General features: G+C 43.9%; 1 protein-coding gene across 7 annotated transcripts in view; it reads right to left on the bottom strand.

The window, feature by feature from the left end:
• The window catches only part of zfhx3b (zinc finger homeobox 3b), a 187403-nt gene that overhangs the window by 118763 nt on the left and 44748 nt on the right, over positions 1-23892 (bottom strand). For 5 of the 7 annotated variants that reach the window (XM_078084818.1, XM_040195275.2, XM_078084815.1 and 2 more), the window contains exon 1: positions 5089-5973. The gene's annotated coding sequence lies outside the window, so the exon portion shown is untranslated. Of the gene's footprint in view, positions 1-5088; positions 5974-15806; positions 16164-23892 lie in introns of those variants that run through there. The other 2 variants (XM_078084817.1, XM_078084816.1) reach the window with 1 other exon arrangement.

Here is a 23892-nt window from a genome sequence, read left to right on the forward strand (position 1 = left end):
ATAAGCGCCAGTGCGGAGGGTGGAATGTCGGCCTCCAGGGTGCAAGAGAAGGGCTGGCATATTGGGGGGGGGGTGGATGAGGTGCAGCTCAGTTCAATTTTGCAGCCCCCGGAGTGGTGCGTGTCATCCCTGCCTCGCCAGCGTGTGCGCATATTTAGCCTATACAGACACAAAACCGCCGTTGCTCCCATCCCTGAACACTAGAGCTAGATGCCGCGGCTCATAGGATTTATACACACAGTCAGTCATAGACACTATCGTACACACACACACACACACACACACACACATCATTTACAACAGGACACACATGCATCATGCAGCTCCCTCCACAGCCAGCGAGACATAAAACACAGCCATGTAACTAGCCGAGGATGCAGATCCAAACACACAATGTGAACCCCCTGTCATGACTAACAGCATGCATGTATCGATAGAAATAGAATACACATTTCTATCACATAGCATTGTGCTCTATTCTGTGGCAGCTAGTGAATTCATCACTCTAAAAATGAGTCAAAATAAAAGCCACACAATGCTTTTAAACATATTAATGAATGGAAAATGATTTATTTTTCTCTCCTCGTATCTCTTTTCCCTGCACGAGTGCTAGATAATCGGAGCAATGTTGCATTATCACAACATACACTGTTATTCGTCTGAAAATGAACAAAAGGGAGAAAATTAATTTAGAAAATGAAGACCGTAAAAACAAAAGTTTATCGGGGCTTTGAGGTAGCATATTCAAAATAAATGATATTTTCATGATGCCAATTTCTCCATGCACAGACACACACACACGCAAGCGCATCACAACAGTCATAAATCTAGTATACCACAAAGATTCAACCAAGATTGTTAACACGATATATTGTGAAAGAGCAAACCACAAAAATATGTGCTACCTTCACTTCGAAAAGACATTAAAAAAAGAAGAAAAGCTAAAGAGCGGAGAAGGAGGGGAGTTTTAGAGAAAGGGGTGCTTCTTCCTTTCAGACATCCAGGGCCGCTGGGATTATGGATCGTGTACAGCACAAGCCACAAGCATGCACGCACACACCTGAGTCACTCGCCCTTCCAACTCTTTAGCTAACCCCTGTACGGAGCCGACCCCGCCTCCACCCCTCCCCACTGACCCCTCCTCACCGGGCACGCTCCTTTGTGACAGCGTGACATGTACACTGGCCTCGGATGCGGGACAGCTGGAGGAACTGGTCTTTGCCGCTGCACCACCTTGCATATTCAAAACGAGACACCAGATTCAAAGCCGCTGTCTGTGTCGTCTATCATCATCTACATGTGTCCATGCAGCTCGAAGCCGACGCTCGCCACATTCCTCTCTGATTTCAGGGAGAGACACACCGACGAAAAGGTGGAGCTTCATATTTGTATTGCTTTGACTCCCTTGAAGCAAACGGCATACTGTCAAAAGGAATATTTACCAAAATAAATTACAAAAATAAATGATTTTTTTTTAAAATAATAGTGTTTCCCCCGTCACACAAGACACATGATTCTACATCTTATTAAAGCAGATGCAGGTGGATTGCTGTGTTTCCGTCAAACAAACACTTCTTCTGGCATACGTCTACCCTCAGCCTACTGTTAACCCGAAGAGGACTCTCTCCAGCAGTTAACACGGCACACAAGCTCCCCCGCTGTGCCACTGCCCCAACACAGAAAGGTGGGAGTTAAGGAGGGAGACACACTGAGAGAGAGAGAGAGAGAGAAGGGGGGGAGGCACAGGGAGAGGAGGAGAAGGGGTTATGACAGCCAGAGGCGCTGTCTCCCCTTTCGCTGTGTTACCCCTGGAACCATGAAACAAGCCCATCCGTGACGACTGCTTTGGAGCCTTTATCTCATTTGCCCGTCTGGAAGCACTATTCCTGCTCGCACACTCAAATGGCATCTGAAGACTCTAAACACACCTGTCATCGGATATGCTAATAAAAAGGGGGACGAAGGGCAAACAGTGGACAACCGTTTTGTTGCTGTGCAGGATCAGAATAATCACATGTGGGAAATATCTGCATCAGAGCCTTTTTCAGTTATTATGAACAGGGCCACATAGTCCCCTTTCCCTTCAGCGATGGTGAATAAGCAAACTGTTTTGGCTAAACAAATAGATGGATTTTCAAATGTCTTTGTTGATAAAAAAAATGAATGCTATAAAAGTCTAACATATATAAAAAAATATAAGAAAAATCAACTGACCAATAGTAATGAGCTCTCGTCTGTGGTAAAAGAATCACTCTGGTGGCACTTTAACAGCCCACGGTTTTGAAGACTTCCAATATCACAACCAAGGACGAGCATGAGATAATATACATGCCGAATCAAACACACCGTAGAGAATACATAGAAATAACGCCATGACATTCCTACACCATTGCCAGGAACTGTTAATAATTACACATAAATATAACCGCGAGCCAAGACGGTACAATCAGACAGGTGAGATGACAGTAAACATTTCTGCTGTCTTTGTTTTGTAACAGAAGACGGAGAGAGAGGGAGGAGGAGAAAGAGGAGAAGAGTGTTACTGTCAGACAGGGGAGGAAAGGAGATCACTCAGGTTCTGGCACAGGAGCCTACCTGCCCAATCCACCGCCACGCCTTTCAGTTTAGAATAACTGCATTCAAAAACACACACACACACACACTTTACTTTTGCCAATACACGAGAAAGAGAAAAGACCGACATAACAACACATAAAAGGGAAAGATTAGTGTCACTGGTTTAAATTAATCAGCCACTTCCCCCTCTTTTCCCCAGTGCTAATCTCTTTCCGTCTTTCCCCTTCAGTCTGAAAGGTAGGAATCTGTTTATCTGACCTCTTCCCTTGATTCTTCCTCCATGGCCCGTGGCTATGTGACCCCTACACCCAACCCCCCTCAGCACGCCTATACCCCAGCTCCCCCCTTTTTTTTTGATTTTCTCCCACAGCTTCCACATTTGTTTTTTTTACTAAATCTGTTTAGTTTATTTGGTTTTTTTTTTTACCATCCTAAACTGAAGGCAAAGTCTCCATCCTTGCACATGCCGACAACCACAAGCACCGCTTTGTGTGGCTCGCAAAACGTACCAACGACTGGCATCACCCTTTTCCTCCCCAAGGCGAGACCCCCCTCTCCCCCATCACCCATGGGCTGTTTGCGCGGGGGTTTCCTCTCCTTCCTTTTTATCTCTGCACTCACTCCATGACCCCTGTTCCCCTCCCGTCACCCCCACAAACACACAGCTTCTCACCCCCCCTTCTGTTTTCCCAAACGGTACACATCTCCTGTCTTTGACTCTGCTCGCTCGCAAAACCTTTTTTTTGTGTGTTTTTTCGCCGTTTCTGTCTTTTCCCGTCTCTGTGGCGCAAATATATCCGAGTCTGGCTCACGATCCTCGGCGCATTCCGGTCAGTGCAAATGGATGAATCCCATTCGAAAAGTCTGGGGGGGTTTGACAGTATTTGGAGAAAAAAACGACATTTCGGCTAGAAATTTACACCTACACGTCAAGATAACAGTTGCATTACCGTTTTCTTTATTTGTTTTTTCGAACAGATCCAATTCTGGCGAGCTTGGTAACAGTGTGATCTTAGGCAGCAATACAAGATTTTTCTCCTTTTTTTTTGGAAAGGGCCCATTCAGCTCAGTTTGGGCTGGTTCTTTCCAAGCTTGTTTATACTCTCTTCCGAGAGTCCTTCCTATTTTACTTCGGGAATGTGGAAGTTATCGCGTGTAGTTTAACATTAGAAAAAAAATACAAACTAACCGGCTAAACGGCCACTAAACGCATGCGGTGACCCGCGGCTTTAGGCTGGATTCCCGGCGGAAACTTTGCTATGCTCATGTCTGCTTACGGTCGGACTAATAGGCCAATGTTTTGTTTTCATTCCGGTCAGCATTTCTCGGAGGAAAAGACAAAAAGACGGATACGGTAGCCGAGCGGCCGGAGGCAGCGGATCCGGGCTGCCGCTGGCTGCCCCGAGCCGCGCGTCTGCGCTGCGACCGGCGGGCTGTCCGGGGGGGGAAAGGTCCTGCTGATCCGCTCTGGTCACGAAAGGAGACCCGGGGCTTCGCTTATCTCGAACACGCCACATTCACGTAACACACACACACACGCGCGCGCGCGCACGCGCGCCGGCAAACCAAACACTAACCCGTTCACGCACGCACATACACACACACGCGCGCGCGCGCGCGATCGCTCTCTCACACGCGCCGATCGATTTGCATGTGACTTCGTCGGGGAATGAGCGAGAATCGACTTTTAAAAAACAGCGCCTCAAAAAGAGTGCAAACGGCGATGAAAAATATATTTTAAAAAAAGACAAGATGGACAAAGTGGGGGAAAGGGGACAGGGCAGCTGGAGGGACCGAGGCAGGGCGGAGGGATCGCACATTTCAGCGAGAGAGACGTGGCCGGAGAAGAACAAAATGTGTTTATCCAGAAGAGGATTTTTATAAGCATACGACGGTGCAGAACCCCCCCGAACCCCCGTGGATGTGCCAAGTGTCAAATCTGTCAAAAATAGAAAGCGAGAGCCGTTCTCTCTTCCCCCGGACGCACGCGGACCCACAGGCTGGACCCGGAGCTCCTTTTCTCGGCTGCGCTCATGTGGAGCTGCCGCTGCCTTTCTTCCGCTCCGCACAGCCCCCGTTTCTCACCGCACCGGTGCCTCAACACCACGTTTCTCCACAGCCCAATAAGCCCCGATACCCTTTCTCTCCCCCCCCCCCCGATCCACCTTTTCCCGAAAAGCAGATATTTGTTTTAAAAAAAAACTCGTTTTTCTACGGCCAACTGCTGGGAGAGGATCGCTGTCTTGCCCGTTTCTTGTCTTCCATTCCCGCGGAGGACAGGACGAACGCTGATGTAAACACAGGTAACGACACGACGATTCAAACGAGAGAATAAACCACAGAACCTGCGTGAAATCAACTTGCGATCGCCGGTCGTTTCGCACAATGCGAGAAAAGCCAGCGCCGCTACACGAACAGACGGGGAAATAGATTCAAATAAGTACAGCGAAAATAATCGGATCGTGGAAACAACAAGAGAGGAAAAGAGACAAACGCAAAGTTGGAACTTACAATTTCTTGCTGCCGCTTTGTGATCCTCGCTTTTTAATCCAGTATTGAGTTGATTTAGCTAAAGATCCCATCAAGGCAGTCCCCCTTTTGGTCAGTTTGCGCTTAGGGTGGTAAAAGAAAGATCATTGTTGTTGCGGAGTGTAAAAAACCGAAGTAGGTAGGCTACTATTAGTTGTTAAAGGCGATATAAAAATAAATTTGGATGCAAAGCAGGCGATGAGTCTTGTGTTAGAGGGAGCGAGGAAGAGGTGAAAGTGAGATCTGATGATTGAAAAGAAAAAACTCTTTGGATCTTTATTCCTGCTAATTAGTTTCCTGCAAAAAAAATGGCTGTGATTAATTCAGTGCGCATGTGCTTCATTACACAGGCACGAAGGGAAGGGCTAATTAGCCGCCTTCTGGATCAATAAGATTCAGCAAAGGAGAGAGCTCGGGAGGGAGAGGGAGGGAGGGAGGCAGGGAGAGGGAGGGTGGGAGGAATGATAGATACAAGTAGGGGGGAAAAAAGAGTAAAGTAATCATCGGGAATTGGAAATATGGAATTAAGAACAGCGGAAAGTGAGAGTTTGATGAGACGGAAGACAGTGGAAGCTGGCGCGGGCAGCCGCAAGCGGGCGAAGCCCCGACGCCGCAGCCGCAGCTCTCCCTCCGCTCCCTTTTCTCCTCTCTTTTTTTTTAAAACACTTTTTCATGCGTTTTCTCCGGCTTTTTTTCTTTTTAAATCAAAAATATGCATTTACTTTGTACGCTAAAAGTGCATAAGCGATCTTGCTTGATTGTATGATGTCCAAGTACGTCTTTCTAATCGCGGCAGAGCCTCGCACGCGGGCTTCTTCTCAGCAGAGACTTTACACAGCCGACGTTTGAACAACTTATTGAAATACATAACCGAGTTACGGGGACATAAATGCACGCGCACAAGCCCGCTCATCAGCACGGCAACTCGTCAATATGCAAACAAGTCTCTAAAACAAAACCCCTGCCGAAAAATATGAGAGCACGTTTGACGTGGATAAAATAGTGTATCGGCCAAATATAGGAGTGTAGAATTGAACAGAGCTCATTGTAAGTACAGTGACACCCTGATATTATCAGAGCTGCCACTGTATTTGTTTAGTTGATATATAACCGAATATATAGAATATTTATACATGTATAAATAGGCATTTAGAGAAACCGTAACATTTACTCAGAGACATCTATGCGTAGCTTCACAATTTTTACTTTGACCAAATTGACGTGATTCAAACTGTATGCAGCCTACATTAAATCCACCCCTGTTTTTTAATTTAATTTAATTGCAGAACAATATAACGTCAACCATGGTAAGATTATAAAGGAAGACGTAATACGTCCTTATTTAATATCACACTGATTCTAAACTCCCACATAGTTTGTATACATAGATTAATTCGAATAAAACAGTAACATTAAGTCTTAACGGTTTAAAAAGTGAAAATCATCGTTTATAAAATATGCCATGCGGAAGTGTGATGGAGATGAAAGACGTCAGCTCAAAATATCTGTTCATATTCAGGATGAGCCTTTATGACACTTGTACAATTAAATAAAAGTATTGTTTTAGTGGTGTTTGTGCATCCAGCACAGAGGTGGAAATATCATTCTAGTCAAATTAGGAAACTCTTTGGAGCTGCTTTGTATTCGTACTCCGCAGAATCAAGCGCAGCTCTTTTTTAGAAAAACTTGTTGAAGCACAAATATATTATATATGGGTGTGACAATTTATTTGCATTTTTCAATATGTGTCACGGATGTCAAGAAAATCTAAATACGTCTGCAGTTCTTACCCTTGTACTTGCACAGTGACACGCGCGGATGATGGGGAACATATTATGGTGACACACATTACGGAACTCCTGGCAACGCGTTTGTCAACACATGCAGGCTTTTCTCAAATAATACAAATATTACTAACGTCCAGAGTCGTGCATGGGCACGTTTGGTCAGCTTCGGCCTGTGCATTCAATTCACTATAGTTCCCTGTGATATCACGACATGGAGCCCACATGGTCAGCGTGTCTTCTCCTTTTTGATGTTTCGCGATTGGGGATTTCTAAACGCCTTCGTGATCAATACCCACGTAGCATTTGTTGCGGTTCTCTCCTTTGTTTTTCCCTCAATAATCTCTCGGTAAAGCTCCTTGCCTGCGTAACTGATGTCCTCTCGTTTCCTCCGAATGAAGAGACTATTGTAATAAAACAACCTACGAGTGTCTCGGTGCTCTTTGTTATGATAATTTTTTATTGTTGATTCTCCGAGGAAATGGACAATCCCTCACTCCTCGGTACGCACACTTTCTGTGCAAACAGCTCCATGGAGTGCCGGTCCACTGAATGCCAGTAGCAGCTCTCACCGATCACATGACGTCCCGTGTTTATTGAAACAACACGGATTTCACAGGCCTGCGCCTATGTAGTGAATTCCGATACAGAGTTAATAGGTAACGGCACATATACTCAAATCCAAACATTGTCCAAACATGCTATTGAGATGGAAGAGGCCATATTGCTGCAGTGCACACCAGATAAGCCATGTCTGGGTTAATAAACCGGTCTGAGATATTTATTTTCCCCGACGTGCTGCGGATAGAAATGCATAGCACAGATAAATGCAATGGCAGTTTTTATTTTATAAGATTGCACCCAACTGATACTCGAGATGTTGTAGAGGTGCGATGTGGCTGATGAAATGTTAGGCTATATATATTTTTTTCTTCCAAAAGCACATATATCCCTCAGAAGAGCCTATATGAAGAATCAAACATACTATATTGTAGCCTATAAACCAGACCCCCCCCCATCTCCATCTCTCTCTCTCGCTCCATTTACTCAACACAACCATCCATAAGCCATGGCGCAGGCACTGGTACCTGTTCTTAAGCAATGTAGCATGTGCTGTGTGACATGCCTCTCAGAAAAAAACAACAACAACAACTGCATCGGCCTGTCGAGCCGCTCGCTTTTTTTTTTGGTTGCAGTGTGAGAGGAATCTCGAGGATTTCTGCGTGTCTGCTCTCTCGGGAAGAAGAGATTGTAAAAAAAAAAATGAATAGGTTGAAAATAGCGCGTGGAGTTAAATGAGCTAGGCGATAATAAAAGAGTCGGGTGTAATTTGAGGCTTGTAGGAGGCGGCTTTGAGCCAGTCAGTCTCCCGCAGCATAACAATGCAAAACTTCAGTTTACAAATGTATGCAAAGGCCTGATTGACATCACTCCATCAGTGGCCATATTGAGAATGGTACCAGCCAGACGGAGGCCTTGACGCCTTCCTGGGGCCTATACATCACTGAAAGGGGAGAAAGGGGGTGTGCGGGGTGGAGGGGAGGGGAGGGGAGGGGGGGGGGGGGGCACTGACAGGGTCTGAAGCTTTTGTGTTACCAGCGTTCAATTGCGCCTCTCAGTGGGAAGGACGGCTGTCCACGTGCCAGCCTCAATAGGCACACATCGATGAGTGGCATTGCAAATTCAACACAACCTGTGGCTATGACAGCACCGTGAATGTGACAAAGAAAGGCAGAGTAGCTTAAAATGCAAAATGCTGTGTCGTTGCGGGGCGCATAAAAGCGCTTGACCATCGCCGTGTAGCGCCGCGTGACCGAGCGCAGGGACTTTTCTAGATGTTATACCCTAGTTATTTGAATGTAATTAAATTAAATAGCACTTTTTAATATTTTATTTGTGTACGAGGCCACTGTGTGTGAGTGCGTGCACGTGTGCACGCGTGTGATCTGATGCACGCGCGATCCCAGACAAAGCAGCAAAGGAAACAGAGGAAATGAGGAAGGGTGAAAGTATTTAAAGATAAAAGCTGCAATCTAGAAAAGCCCAAAAACTTTATAAAGAGATAACGACTATTATATTCTGCAGGATTGTGGGATTTACCATGCTTGTAGGCTGCAATATTAACAAGGAGGGTGTCGGTCATATATATTCAGGATGCGGTAAGCAGAGATGAAAAGGGCAGTAGACATTATGCTACGAAAATATTTTTGAAATAAAAACAAGCTGGACTGAGAATAGCTTTAAGCTTGTTTCATACGAGGGACCGAAATACCTCCAGATATATGTTTTGAATAATGACTTTAATTAATAACTAGTCTGCATAAACTGATAGGTATAACTTTTTTTTATACCCTTAACATGCCACAGTCGCTGTCGGTCTTTGTATGATTCTCGGTGGAATCAAACGGCGCCGTTCAGCGCCCCATGAGTGCGCACATGGGGGGCTGGTGTCCGGCTCTCCGCGCGTCCGGGGCGGATGGAGCAGCGCAGCCAGGTGCAATGGCAGCGCCCTCTTATGTTCAGCCGGACCACTGGGATCAAGCAGCGCATCAACTCCTTTACGGGAGCGAGCGCTTGTGGTCCAGCTGGGGTTTTTTTTTGCCTTGCAGTCCAACATCCCGTCTTAAACTGCCTGGCGTTTGAATGATGTGAATCCACAGGATCGAGTTATTGCGGGGTCCAAACGGACGCAGATCAACCGAAACGCAAACGATTCTGTAAAACGTTACACCAAAACCCGTCTGTGCACGAATGGATGACTTGTGCATCCTCTCAAGCTGCAAACGTTTTTAAATAAGGGAGTGACCGGGAGGGAAAGCACAACACAGATCAAACTTCAACGTGGCCTAATTAGACGAGACTTCTGCAAAAAAAATGGTACAGCTAATATACAATATTTACACTGTGATTAAAACAAAGGCATATTATTTTTAAATAAACTAGTTTTTTTTCCAGAGTGGTAACAATTTGTCTGTGACTTACATGCAGCATGGTTTAAACTCTAGATTATGTTTTATCATCGTGGCTAAAGCACACGTCCCTGTAAAAAAGATACATGGTTATTGCAAACAGCACATTTTATCCATTTTATTTATTCAACTGTATTTTCTAAAGCAGCATTTGAAAATATCCCAGTGCCTGAATCCACATATGGCCTCATTGATTCATCCTTGTGTCATATTTGGCACACAGAGAACGTTCATGAGGTGAATAAAACTCACTGTGATCACATTTTTGTTTGTGTAGTATTCTGTATTAAAACGCAACATAGGTAATTGTATGTATGTATTTGGTTATTCATGTTTATTATCTCAAATCATATATTCATCACTAAAATGCGTTTACCGTCATTATGCATGTAGAAATGTACCCTCAGTTTAAATAACTGAAAACAAGTTTTGTACTGCTCGTAATCTTTTTTTGTACAATGCTGAAAATGTGAATTAATTTGAATAATTTTTTTGTTTGCTGTTCCAGATGTTCTTTATTTCTTATTATGGTAATGTTTTTACTACTGTTTTTTTTAACTATGATTCCATTTATCTTTGGTTAATATATCTGACTGTCCTTTTGAAATGACAATATTAAAATACTCCTGGGAACAAAACGATGTGTTATCATCCCGTTGTTTGTTTATTCTTTGCCTATGGAATCAACCTTGCATCTTGATTCAAATATTTCTAACAAATATATGAAATCGTGGTATACACGTCTAATGTTCAAACCAGCAACACAGGATCAAACCAGACATCATATTTCTGAATGACAGTTGAAGTATAAAAAAGAAAGGATCTGTGTTTTGCTGCTGCTTTGTGATTTTACATTTTAGAAAAGACAACAAATTGCCGCGTGGTCAGTCCAATTCACTGACATGAGAAACAAGACGGCATATCAATCCCTCCGTCATCCATTTACTCTTCCTGCCAGTACTGCAATAATAAATGATCCTTTGCATTATTCAAAAACACCTCGCATATTTGGATGCATCTGCAAATATGTGAACAATGTCGTGGAACCTGCGAAATGTTCGATGCTCGCTTTCCGGATCATTTCAGTGCGACCGGTGCGATGAAGTCAAATAAAAGAGAACACTAGTATCCTAAAATCCTCCCTCCGTCTCCCTCCCTCCATCGTGGGTCTGCGTGCACGAGGGCGCGCGTAGGACAGTGTGTGTGTGTGTGTGTGTGTGTGTGTGTGTGTGTGTGTGTGTGAGGGGGAGAGACATGAAGGCATCTTATTTTAAACGAGTGATTTATTAACGTTATATAAGTGCAAATTATTCTCCAAAACAAATGAAACACCAAACTGGACACACACACGCCGTCCTATAGCTAAACCTCCCCACCACCTCCACCTTCCAAATACACTCTTTGTAAGAAAATCATCTTTTTTCAAACTTATTGATAATATTACATGTGAGTAAGAGGTAAACTTAATCCTTTGTGTGCCTGTTAATAAGCCTCCACATCTCGATATCTTATGAGTGCACCGACGAATGGATTCCAAGCTCACGAGGAGCGAAACCACTCAAATAAAATCCGCAACAACACAAATAAATAGTCATTAAAACCAACACATAGAAGCAAGTGTTTGAAATTCTGGAAATATAGTTTTGAAATCCATCCAATATGATCTAATGAATATGGCATTTTGTTGACGCTTTTGAGGCCTCCACCGTTAGATGAACACACGGATAGGAGCCCGGGCCCGGCGTTCTGATCGTGCATATCTAAGGTCGGGTACCGGGGGAAATCCTGAGAGCTGCTGTCACACTCTGGCTGAGACACCGGCGGGACTCGTGGGGTCGTGCGCGCTTTGGGGTTGCGCGCGCTTTGGAGACGGAAGGAATCACAAATCAGAGCCATATGACTACTGCGGGGTACGGCAACACTCGCAAGTGGTAAACCGACCCGAACAGAACCGAAGGGGGGGAATAATCCCGCTTTCCCTCCCCAAATCGTGCTCGCTGCATCTATTGAATATACAAAAAAAAAAAAAAAAATCAAAGAGTAATTTTTCCTTGATGTGGAGAAAAGCCCCCGAAAAACAAGACGAGATGAAGGATGACAGGTGGAAGCGACACACAAGGCAAAAACAGATCTAGGATGCCAGGGGTCAGCCACATCATCTACAGGCCTTGCATGGGTCAAACCAGACGGCAATATTTCATAATTCGTCCTCTGATAATTCATAAAGAAAAAAGAAAGACACAATAATAAGAGGAGGGATTTAATGAAATTTTGCACGTAAATGCTGCATTCACACACCTAACTGCTGATGGTGAAGAATCAGACGAAATGAGACAGTTCAAATCAACTACGTATGTGGACGGCAATGATTGACAAAAATAAGAAATAAGAAATATAACAATGAACATGAGTAACTCCACTGGATGACAAAGCCCACACTCAATGTGCTGCCAATCAAACAAGTAGAGAAGCGAATACAATATTCCGCACGACACCCTGCTGGTGCAGAGATCCGCTGGGCTGCATCTACTTGAGAAACAGTTTGAACAAGCTCATCCAAAGCCTCGAACCCAAACCTACAGAGCCGTGAAAGAGCCGCCTGGACCGAAAGCCACCTGGGGTTGTGTGGGAGTCCTTTTAGACGGTCAAAGCGACTGAAGCAGAATTATGGATGTTTAACCCCTAGCTGCTCTGCTGACCCCACCCATATCAGCTGTGAGTGGTGAGTGTAGAGGAGTGTAAGGGTCCTGGTGCATTGCCTGTCCATCAATTGCTTTGGCCCCAAATACCTCAGTGGCAGTGAGCCCCCCTCCCCTTATAGCCTTAAGTGTCCCTGGTGCCAATAAAACCAAGTGATTAGTGTAGCTGTTCCACTTTTAGGTGTGAGCTCGTTAAGGGAGTTAATAGTGAAGGTATTTGCTTTAACATGACAGGAGCACTAGGGTGGCTGACCTGGAACCAGGAGCTCTGCACTAGTCCATCTTATACGCTCCTCACCTCTGACACGTTACTATTAACTACATTCATGTACGATGCTCAAGTCAGAGAAATGCATTACAGGTGAGTTTTTCAGCTGGAAATGAGCGCTATATCCCGCCGGCCGCCATTGCACGCCATGCAGGAGGAAGACACCTGTCTCCTTGCTGCCGGCACACAAACCCAGCAAGGCCTGCTTTCCTGCCAAGATCACTTTTGTGTCATCAATATCTGCACGCGCACAACAGTCATATGACCTCGTGTCAAAATTCCAGAAGGAATTATGGCATTAAGGGGCTACGGTCCTCTCTTAACTGTGTTAAATTACATGCAGGCATTCACATGAGTGAGACTGACCTCCTGTTGGAAGAAACTAGCAAGAGTTTAATACCACTTGTGATTCTGTCAGGGCGCTGAATAAGTTGTGACAGCCTCGTACAATATTAGCTCATCTAATCCAGTTAACAAACAAGTGGTTTTGCTGCTTATAAAACACACATAAACATGAACAAATGTTGTAGAATTCCTAAAGGTTGGACCCCCCCTGTGGTCAAATGACAGACAGAGATGCGATGTTCTCTTTCATAGCTTAAAGGATAAATGTGTGTTGGATAACAGGCGCACATTAATTCCCTTCATGGCAGTTTGTGGATTAATCTGGATTCACACAGTAAGTCTTGTGCTCACCTTGAACTTGAAACTTGCAATTGAAATTTGACAAATATTCAACTAAATTAGCTATTTTTAAAAGATATTTTTAATTTGAATGTAATGCAATCATATATTTTTCCACTCTTTTTTGCTGTGGTTCCATTTGAGAATGCAAAACAAACAGGCATCTTTGTCCACACCCTGAATACATCTGCAGATCTACATGGGTTATTCTGCCGATGTAGTTGTTTTTTGTTTTGTTTTGTTTGCATATACAGATTTAAACTGACTCCATCACACATTTTTATATCTGTTTCAGCCGTATTGGATTTAACAAGACAACTTTACTGACGAGACATATAACAAGGTCCAATAGGATTACATTTTTAATGGTAAACTGAACCGTATAAGGAGATGAGTAATATGGTGGAAGTGCTATTTTCTCCTAACAGGAGCCAAGTATATATTGCAATACATGACAGACTTTTCTGTATTTCTCTGTAAAATACAGCAGAAATGCATGAGCCAGACACTGATGAAAAGGAACTGTGAGGTATTTTGGCAGAGGTTTCTGCATTTGGAAAAGCCCTGAGAGATATGAAGCATGTAACAAGAACGATAACCTGTGTTTTGTCCGTTTTTTTTAAATCTTTTTCTTTTGAATAGGTGCAAATACATTTCCTCAGGAAGAAAAGGGGGCGAAACGGAGGGAACTGGTCTTATTCTGTTTAGAATTTTAAATGTATTCCATAGGCCCTGCTGTCCAATTACAAATATCTTTCATGTATGAAATCATGCATGTCTTTTGCGCTTAAAGAGAGAAGGGGGGGTCAGGGGGGTGCTGGCACAAAGGGAGCAACCCGACTGCAGCAGAACAGTGTGCAGCCCGCATGAAAAATAAGGTCTAGTGTCAGAGCCCTGGAGCCCTGGGCAAGGAGTCCAGCTCCATCAGCACGCAGGCCAGGGAGGGGAGATGCTTCCCTTCATGCTGCAGCCCTCTCCAATCCTGACTCTGCCGTATTATCTTTGTGTTAGTGTGAGTCAGCTCACCCTTTGGGTCTCGTTTCACTCTTTACAGCAAAGTACATCTCAGATCACATCCTTAATTAGCTCAGCAAAAATGAATATTGTTTCTTTCATTCTTTCTCCCTACACTAAAAATAATCTTTCAAGATGCAGGGGAAAGAAATAAAGGTTTGTTTATCTATTTCTTTTATTTGCATTTTCAAAACGATTATTTCCTGCTGCGTACTAAATTTCAGTGACTCAAATTACTTTGAACTTTTCAAACAAAGCTCTTTATATCCTTAACGACATAACTCATCTCATTGCGTAGGTCTGGCTGGTTCCACTGTCATTTTGCATTACAGTACATTCACATGATTTTATAAATTGTTTTCATTTTCAGGGCCTAAAATGATGCACATCTCCGCAGCGCAGGAGCTAATGTCAGCATGTATACGTTTGTATGATGGGTTAGGGTGATGCTTTGTTACACAGGTACAAAGAATAGCCTCAATATCCTCATATCTGGCTTTAATGGATTCCCAGTCACACACAATCACACCAATAACCAATCAAGCAAAAGGATTTAATTAAGTCCAGATAACCTAAGATCAAGTCTTAATCACTGACTGAAAATGCCTTGTCAGTCTTCTACAAAACAACCGGGAAGCCAGATGGATGCACCTATTTCATAACCATGTGCTATGAAGCCCAAAAGTGGAAGCATGCATGCTTGCGCCATGTGCCCTCTTTGCACATGTCTGATCAAAGACTAAAACATATTGCTTTTTGTCTTATACAGGAACCACACACAGAAGATAACAATCTGTATAGGATGTATACTGTGGACAAAACAAAATGTATTTTTTTCGTTTTTGGATGGTCAAATATGTTGGTCTGTAGGTAATGTGTGTAAAGGCACATGTGTCCACGCGGTGGGACGTGCGGGGGAACGCGCTCGTATCTGTGATCCACCTTGTCACGCGCGCCAAGTTGCGTAACACGTGCAGCATGTTTGCCTTCGCTCTGGCTGGGAATTGGACCAGTCTGCAAGGCCCCTGTGAAGGACCCAGAGGCAGAGCACATCACCCCAACAACCTCAACATATTCACAGCCTCGAATCCAAGAGGAACAAACAGGTGAGCGGAGCATGAAAGCAGCACATTTATCAGCTAGCCTTTCCCTCACACAAACTCTGAAGCCAGGCTAACTGTGTGGGGGACACAGGTTGGGGACAAGTTGGCTTCAAAGCCGTGACAAAGTTAAAGGGCTTAGGGCTTGGACAGCAGGAGCAAGTGGGACTTCACAGCCTTACCTGATGGGGTTTTTGGTCTGCGTTGCCGCCACGCGGAAGCCTCTCTAACTGCGTTTCCTTTTCAAGTGTCTTTTTGAAGTCGGCAGGCGGAAAGGTCACGCCCTCTCGGTCACAGCGGGTACGTCGAAGGAACGGTGGCTGGGCGGCGGCTTTTGCTAGCGTTCAGACTTTGGTCTCTTTCTTTTTATACGGGAAAAAAAAAGAATAAAGCTATCGGTCCGGTGCCTGGGCACCTGAAGAAGTTTTGGTGATATACTCCTAGAATTCCAGGTAATTCCAGGATTTTCCAAAGCTGTGCGATTTGGGATTTAGGGACTCCCGGGTCACAAGAAGAACGAGTCAGGATGACACCGTCACCTGGAGCAAGAAACAAAGGAGAAAAGGGTCAGAAATGTGCCATGAACACAGTGGGAAATGACGGCAGCAAAGAAAGATTTCCAATTCAGAGCACCTGCATTTTCTGCCTCAACCAGGAAATCTGAGCACTTAATAAATGTCTTTCAGAAGAAGCAAACCAGAGCAGCAACAATACCATCAAGACCTGAAGATTAATCAGCTGTTTTTAGAGCCAACTAAATTAATCTATAATTATTTGTATGCTACTACTGCAGGACAGCCTCTTATGATTTCAAAATTACATTTAATAGCAAATGAACTGCTCTGAGTAATTTATCTTCTAATGCCAGTGCAGACTTTTAAAATGAGAAATGAGAAAGATTTCCGGAGAAATTTAATTTCACTGTAACCAGAACAAGACATATTCCTGTAATGGCATATATAATTGCCTGTTCTGCGGAAGATCTGCCATATATGACAACAAAGTCTCATAGACAATACATATTTATTCAACTGTCAATTCCAGCAATGAAAAAAAAGAAACATGTAAAAAAAAGACTTTGAATTCCACATGGGCTTGGTTTGTGAAGCTGAGTAAATATGCTCGTCATATGTTCCAATAGTTCCACAGCGACAGAGATTTAGTGAGGGAATACAGGCGGCAGAGGCAGACGTTCTCTGATAACTGAATAGCTCTTTTGAAGCGACTTCCATTTGGAAACATTGTGCGATTATTTTTACCTCTGTGGTTAGACTTGAGTTAGCGCCAATGTTTAATTGTTCCCAAGAGTTCCTATTGTGGTGCTGATAAGGGGGCTCGGGGAGCAACATTTAAAACTGCGACAAAAATAACTAGACTCATTGGCCACAGGTCTAAAAGAGTTCCAACAGGGGATCCACAGAGCAGCACGACGAAAAAAGAGAGGCAGACACACATGGTAAGAGGCCTTGTATGGTTAAGATATGGCTTTTCTCTGTCCTGACTTAAATGTGTGCTCAGCTTTTCAGAATTATATTGTTTCTGCTTGAAATATCAATTGGAATAATTCTCATTTTCATCTTGATAAAGAACAAATACAGTGCGATACCGTACTGATCAATAATATGAATGCATTTTCATTTTTGTCACAGCAGACAAAGCAGCGACGTTCATTTGTCGTCCCTCTCTCACTCCGTCCAAGGCCGCGACTTCCCGGTTTGTCAAGGCGACCTGTGGGAGTGTGTGTGTGTGTGTGTGTGTGTGTGCGTGTGTGTCGGATCAATAGCCCACCCACAGCAGAGCCGCGGGCCATCCCTGACCTGTGCTATTGATTAGGCCTGGCTCAGCTGCCAATAGCAATGTGCTGGATGTGACACCGGGCTAAGACAGGAGCTGAGGAAGGGGGATTCCGAATTGCCAGTGGCAGCCCCACAGCACAGCGCAGATAAAAGTCAATTCCATTTAACCAAATCACTGACAACTAAATAGTTAGCAGACAGAGGAATGCAGAGAGTCTCTGATGGCAGCAGCTGGATGGCTTTGGGGATTTCCTCGCCCCTGACCTGTGCCGGAGAGCACGAGAGGCCATGGGAGAAACACTAACATGCGCGGGCCTGTTTCAATGCAGCCTGCACGTCACTCGGTTTGTCTTTTAATTTGGTCACTTGTCACTCTGTAAGTTACACTTGTGTCATTAATTCGCTCGGGACACCTTCTGTAAATGGTTCATCTTGGATCATCAAGTCTAATTCTCAGTTTTCTGGTAATAGTGGATGTTCCCTTCATTTATTCATTAAATAATACACATACTATATGTATTTCTATATATATGAAGAATTATTTAAAGCATAAATTCTGAAATCTGCTTCCAGGGAAAGAAATATGGAATAGTGTTCATACTGCTTGAGTGTTTATTCCCCAAGCGAACAGCTGTTGTTTAGTGTATCCTCTGCCTGCCGGCACACATGTGATGCAGTCCGACCAAAGTTGTCAGACTCCTTTCGATCCCTCTTGCTCCCAGTCATTACCAGTCCGTATTAGTAGTAGTTTACATGTCACTTTACCGCTCCTTTGCCTCGTGAATGTAATTCTGTGGCCAGAGCCTCCTCGTGCATTCAGCACCTATCTATGGCTCCATATCTCTCCCGGTAATTGCTGAGTGACAGAAAGGCAATACTGGCCACTTCATTATAGGACAGCCAGACAGACTGGACACCGGCCTCTTGGCTCCAGGTCACTCTGTCCAGACTGACCTTATCTGCCCAGGTCGTCAGGGGTCATTTACCCAGAATTTATAAGGACTTTACTAGAGTTGCCGTGGGTACCGTACAGCAAGGTCGCCTGACCCCGGTGGACTGTTTCTATCAGGTATTGATTGCAGTTTGTCTACTTCAGTCGAGGCTGGACTAATCTCCCCACACTGGGATCTCGGGGGCAACGGCTTGAGTGTAAAGTTAAGTATTGGAAGTAGGGAGAGTGATGGTGAGGTGGGAGGATACTAGCAGACCACATGGTGGACACAACAAGAGTTGTGGGGCTTTGGGGTTAAAAAAAATATTTGTAAGAATCACGTAGGACATTTAGTAGCAGAAGCGGAACTTCAAACACAGAAAAAAGTTCTATTCTCAGGGTGCACTTGGGGGGGTGAAGCTGCATGACAATTTTATTGAGAAAAGAAACAAGATATATAACGAACAAGTGTTGTACTTGGACTGTAGTTGTAGTTGTAGTTGGACTGAATGTTGCTCTGCGGTCAGAGAAGATACAAATCATGCGTTTTCTGAAAGTAGCATGTTCCCGCTGTGCGTTATGTTCACGTTTAAAAGTGCGATGGTTAAGTTAAAGAAAGAAGGTACTGATCAGTATTTTGTCAACTCATCACTACTCATTCCAAATTCATAGACAATAAAGACAATTAGCTATTATGAGTCTTTCTTTCAACCATTTTAGCCAGCGCTTATGGATACAGACATGTGATTGTTAGTCTGCAACCAAAAGCGTATTTGTGTGTGTGCGTCTGCACCAGTTTGTGTCTGCACGAGACCTTTTATGTACATACTAAAGCGTGCCTGATGCTCGTTAGATCTCGTCTCTCGGCAGCTGCTTGGCACTGCTCATATTAAATCAAAATAATGGCAGATGAGCTCTCGCACAAGAGAGACAAAGATCTGTTTGAAACTGCACTTTATTACACTTTGTTCCTTTAATAAAAAAAAAAACATGCAAAAATAAACCCGGTTTTAAAAATCCCATATAAACAGCCACGATTGCATCTTTAAATAATAAATGATCCCGTGCCTCTTACAGGCGAGAATAAAACTGAAAATAATTGAAGACAACAATGTCCTGTAAGAGCACCACTTGAGCATTGCTGATTCAGAATCCCTCAAAACTTCAAACATTCTGTCATAAAGTATGAATAATACGTAAAAGAAAGGCTTGTGTCTGTTTACAATTTCCTATTAATTAAGGCTGCAGGATGGGGTCTACCTTGGATAAAGTTGATGTGTGCTTGTTAGACTTTCTGAAAAATTGTACCACTGGCAAATTAGGGGAGGAATACAAAACGAAACAAACAATAACACTCTAATACAATGCGCAGTGAAGGAATAAATATTTAACAATCTGTCACACTTTCGGGAGTGAACAAGAGACTCCTAAACTGGGTCCCGAGACAATATTCTTTTTGACCTGCGTTAATTCACAAAATATAATAGCAAATTCCACTTCACAAACTGTGTATTTACGGAAATATTCTTACTTTTTTGAGACTTACTAAGTTGAGAACGTACGCACACGAAAACAACGGGTGGGCCAAAACTTAACGGTGTGCTTCTTTGTAACCAGCAACTCAGCCCTGATTAGCCTCAGCGTGGAGCCCGACTGGAGAACTGTTCCTGAAACCATGTTCATACATCTGAGATGATAACACATTGGACTGTGTAAGGCCAGTGTTGAGGGTGAATGTATGAAAAATCACGGCGGCACCGTGCTGATGAAGGTGATGTTTCCCATTCTCCTTCTGTGATCCAGGCCGCCAGTGGGCTTTGTGTCTGAGGGGGATAAGGCAGTGCTTGATGATTAATCACCGGACATAATAAAGCTTCTCACCAAGAGCACACAGTCCAGCTGATTTTATGATATGATTGGGTCCGATTAGAAAAGAGAAATAATCATCCCTTACAGTGCATCCTTAGTACACTCTAATGATATCTTATGATTGGACCACGCGGAGAAAATAATAAGGGCCGTCTTCAGAATTGACTCTGAGATTATTTCTTTAACTTCATGAAATAGGGCCACAGGCCTGGGTGCTGCAGATTTGAGGATTAAGATAAGCTGACCTTTCACATTATGTGACCATGTATAAAAGATGAAGTTTACAGTCCCTCATCACATTAGACCTTATCAATGGTGAGAGCCTCTGTGAAGCCCTTTTGAACATCACGTTGTTTTTTTCAGTATACAACAGGCCTCGTCCCCCTAGTGTGGGCTTACGGTGCTAGTGTGTGTGTGTGTGTGTGTTTGAGCTGACTCGGTGCATTGTGGATGTGCACGTTCACTTGTTTGGACAAAACTAACACATTAATCCAGTGTAAAAAACACTCAGTTCAATCTCCTTTTCTTTTCCATGTGGGCCAAAAATACATTTCAAAAGAGAATAAAACGTTGAGATTGGTGGGTGAAATATTTAACGCCTCAATTTAAATCATGGGGTCTGTCATTATGAAACAAATTTGACAGCAATGGAACATTAGTACTAGCAAACAATCAGTGTTTATCAAACATTTCTCTCTCAATGCTGTCACCCTCGGCTCCTGAGAAGCTCACGTTAACTCCTCACGTTGTGGGCACGGGTCGCTCTGCCCTGCTGCTGAGACTCTCAGGAGGAGAACAGCAGCGAGAGCATTTCGTTTCCACAGTTCTCCAAAACATCATCGTCAAAAGTATTAACATCAAGTATTCTATGAGAAATGAAAAAGCTGTCAAACGGGAGGCAAAGTGTCACTTGTTTCAAATGCAAACCAGCATACTTAAAACATCTTCTTGGATCAAGTGACATTATGTTGAAACTAGAGGAGTAATCCACCTGTCAGTTACAAATAGTCCCCTTGTTTCAATCTCAAAACGAGTGAAACTATATTTGAAACAAGTCAAACGATCTCACCCCAATGGAAGATTCGTGTGCTCTACTGTTAGGGGTAGACAAAACCAAATCGAACCGAAGACCTTAAAGTTGAGTAAATGGTGGGAGCTCATGACCAGTCTCACAGTGAGGGACACTTTAGGATCATGTGTGTTCAGCAGAGACACGACGGAGGCCTGAACAGCTACAGGCTTTCGCAAGCAGCAAACTACTGGCCAGCGTCTCCGGGTCTTCTTTGAAGTGGGAGGCATTGCTTACCCCTATAACTTACAGCCAAGCTCTGCAGGGACTTATTTTTATAACCTCTATTATTTTCTATCATAAATATTCAAATGCAGATCTTAAATCCTGAGCTTACTGAGGAGAATGGCCAAAAACAACATGCAGCTCCTCAGCTTCCCCCAGCCCTCGCTCTTCTATAGAAAATCATTATGAAGATTAATACAAAAATCAAACAGAATGCAGAGACGAGACTGTATGCGCCGAGTCAAAATAATGCACTCCAGAAAGATGGAATTTCTGGTCAAGGGTCTTGGGCTTTTTGTTCTTTATTTGTTAAAGCATTTTGACATATTCTGCATTTCCCCCTTTTTGGCTGTGAATTAATATTTGCCGCTTGAATATTAATCCTGATTCTGTAGTGGATTAGTTTGCTATTGTCCCCTCTGTGCTGAGCCATAAATAAAGGCGCTGACATGGAGAGGGAATCTATAGCTCCCTGCCCTGCAAACAAAGACCTCTGCACCCAGAGATAACACATGTCCCTGCGACACAGACCCCCCTTCTCTACCCTCATGCTGGATTCTCCCTCTCCCTTTTTCCTTCAACTCTCGATTCCACGTTTCCACTTCTTCTGCCCGATCTCTTCCTCCATGGCTGCCTCTTTCTCTCCCTCTCGCTCACAAAAACTTGGCCATGGTAGATTTGAAAGGCAATTGTGCCCTTAAACCGCGCCTCTTCCTCAGCTTATGGCATGCATTTTGCAGAGTTTATCAAAGAATACAATGGGGTTATGCTTTCACCATTATTCTCTGGGCAAGAACAGTAATTTAAATGCACGACTACCACCGAGGCACGGCGCAGCTATGCAACAGAGAGAGATGAAAATGCGTTACAAAAAGCGCACTGCATTACTTTGTTGACCTCTCCTGTTCTCGTAGTTTACAAACAGCTGTGAAGCTCCTTCCTCCGGGCTCTTTGTACATCAGAGACGAGGACTGATGGAGGCCCGCCATGCTTAGAGGAGGGGCTTTTTCTAACTTTCCTCCATTGTGGCTCACAAACACACGTTTATTTTATCTTTGTAGCAGTCGTCGCAAAGCAAAGTGAGGGAGGAAATACATGGTGAAACAGAGATGATGGTCTTTCATGTTAGTATATATTTTAACACACATTCTGTTCAACAAGAAAAAAAAAGAAATCTATACATCCATACATCAATATAGCCGCCCACAAACAGAAACAAATTGAATTGATCAGTTAGTCTGGTTTCATAGTAACTGAAGCCATAGTACTGTTATTCTGATGCAACTATATGTGTGGAGTTCATCGGCCAACTGATCAGCACACGACTGCAAGCTCAGATGCACGGTGTTTCATTACAATGTTGTGAAAGCAAATGGAAACGTTGAGAATAGCGCTACAAATGATGATGATGAATGTTAACAAGAGGAGGACGGAGATGCAGAGGAAAGACAACAATGTTTAAAAGAATGTTTGAGAGGGAAAAAAAGTTGTGCGATAATGACGAAACAATGAAGACAAACAGAGAGAGAAGTGGTGAGATGGACAGAGAAGTGCAACAAACAGTTGGACGGGACCAGCTTGAAGACGTGGCCCGACCGAGGGAAACGGGTTGCCATGGTGATGCCACTATGTTGGTAATCAATCCACTGGTGTCTGCGTGTCTGGGTGGGCAGATCCTCACAGTCTAGAAGGGGTTAATGGGAAATCAATGAGAGGCATGTGCTTATGAGCAGGACATGGAGGAAGAGGGACAGGGGGACGGGGGACGGGGGGGTGGGGGGGTGAAGAGAGATAGAGGGGTGGAGAGGGGATGATCGGGACATTGTTTCCTGTGATAGCAGCAGACATCTTTCCAGATGTTATCTGTCATTCAAAGGAGCACCCTGGTGACCAGATGTTTAGGCTCAACGTGTTGGAGTGGGTGACGTCCTACTTGGGGATCAATACAGGTCAAATGCATGGTAATATTTATCACAACACCAGACGCACAACGTCGACGTCTTTTTGCAATACAGGAACTGGGAAGAAAATGTATTCAAAAAATACACCCCGGTGATGTGCTCATTTATTCAGCAGGACATATATCGGGCATGACAGTGTTTTCTTATTAACATGCATCGTGTGTCTGACCTGCATCAGCAGTATATTTTTCTTACGTCCATTCAGAGGAGACAAAGGAGAGCGCTGATTTGGAAAGAACGGTAAAATAAATACAGCAAAGAAAATCATCTGTAGTTTTTTAAAAGCCCGGGGGCATTTAAGGAGGTGGGTGGGGGGTTGGAAACGGGGAACCAGGAGCAGGTCCCAGTGCAATAAGGCTCTTTGTAGTTTGAGCAGTCTGAACTAGCCAAAGGCTTACTGCTCTAACCCCTACCGCT

The sequence above is a fragment of the Gasterosteus aculeatus genome, chromosome 12 (assembly GCF_964276395.1).
Source record: "Gasterosteus aculeatus chromosome 12, fGasAcu3.hap1.1, whole genome shotgun sequence".
NCBI classification, from domain to species: domain Eukaryota; kingdom Metazoa; phylum Chordata; class Actinopteri; order Perciformes; family Gasterosteidae; genus Gasterosteus; species Gasterosteus aculeatus.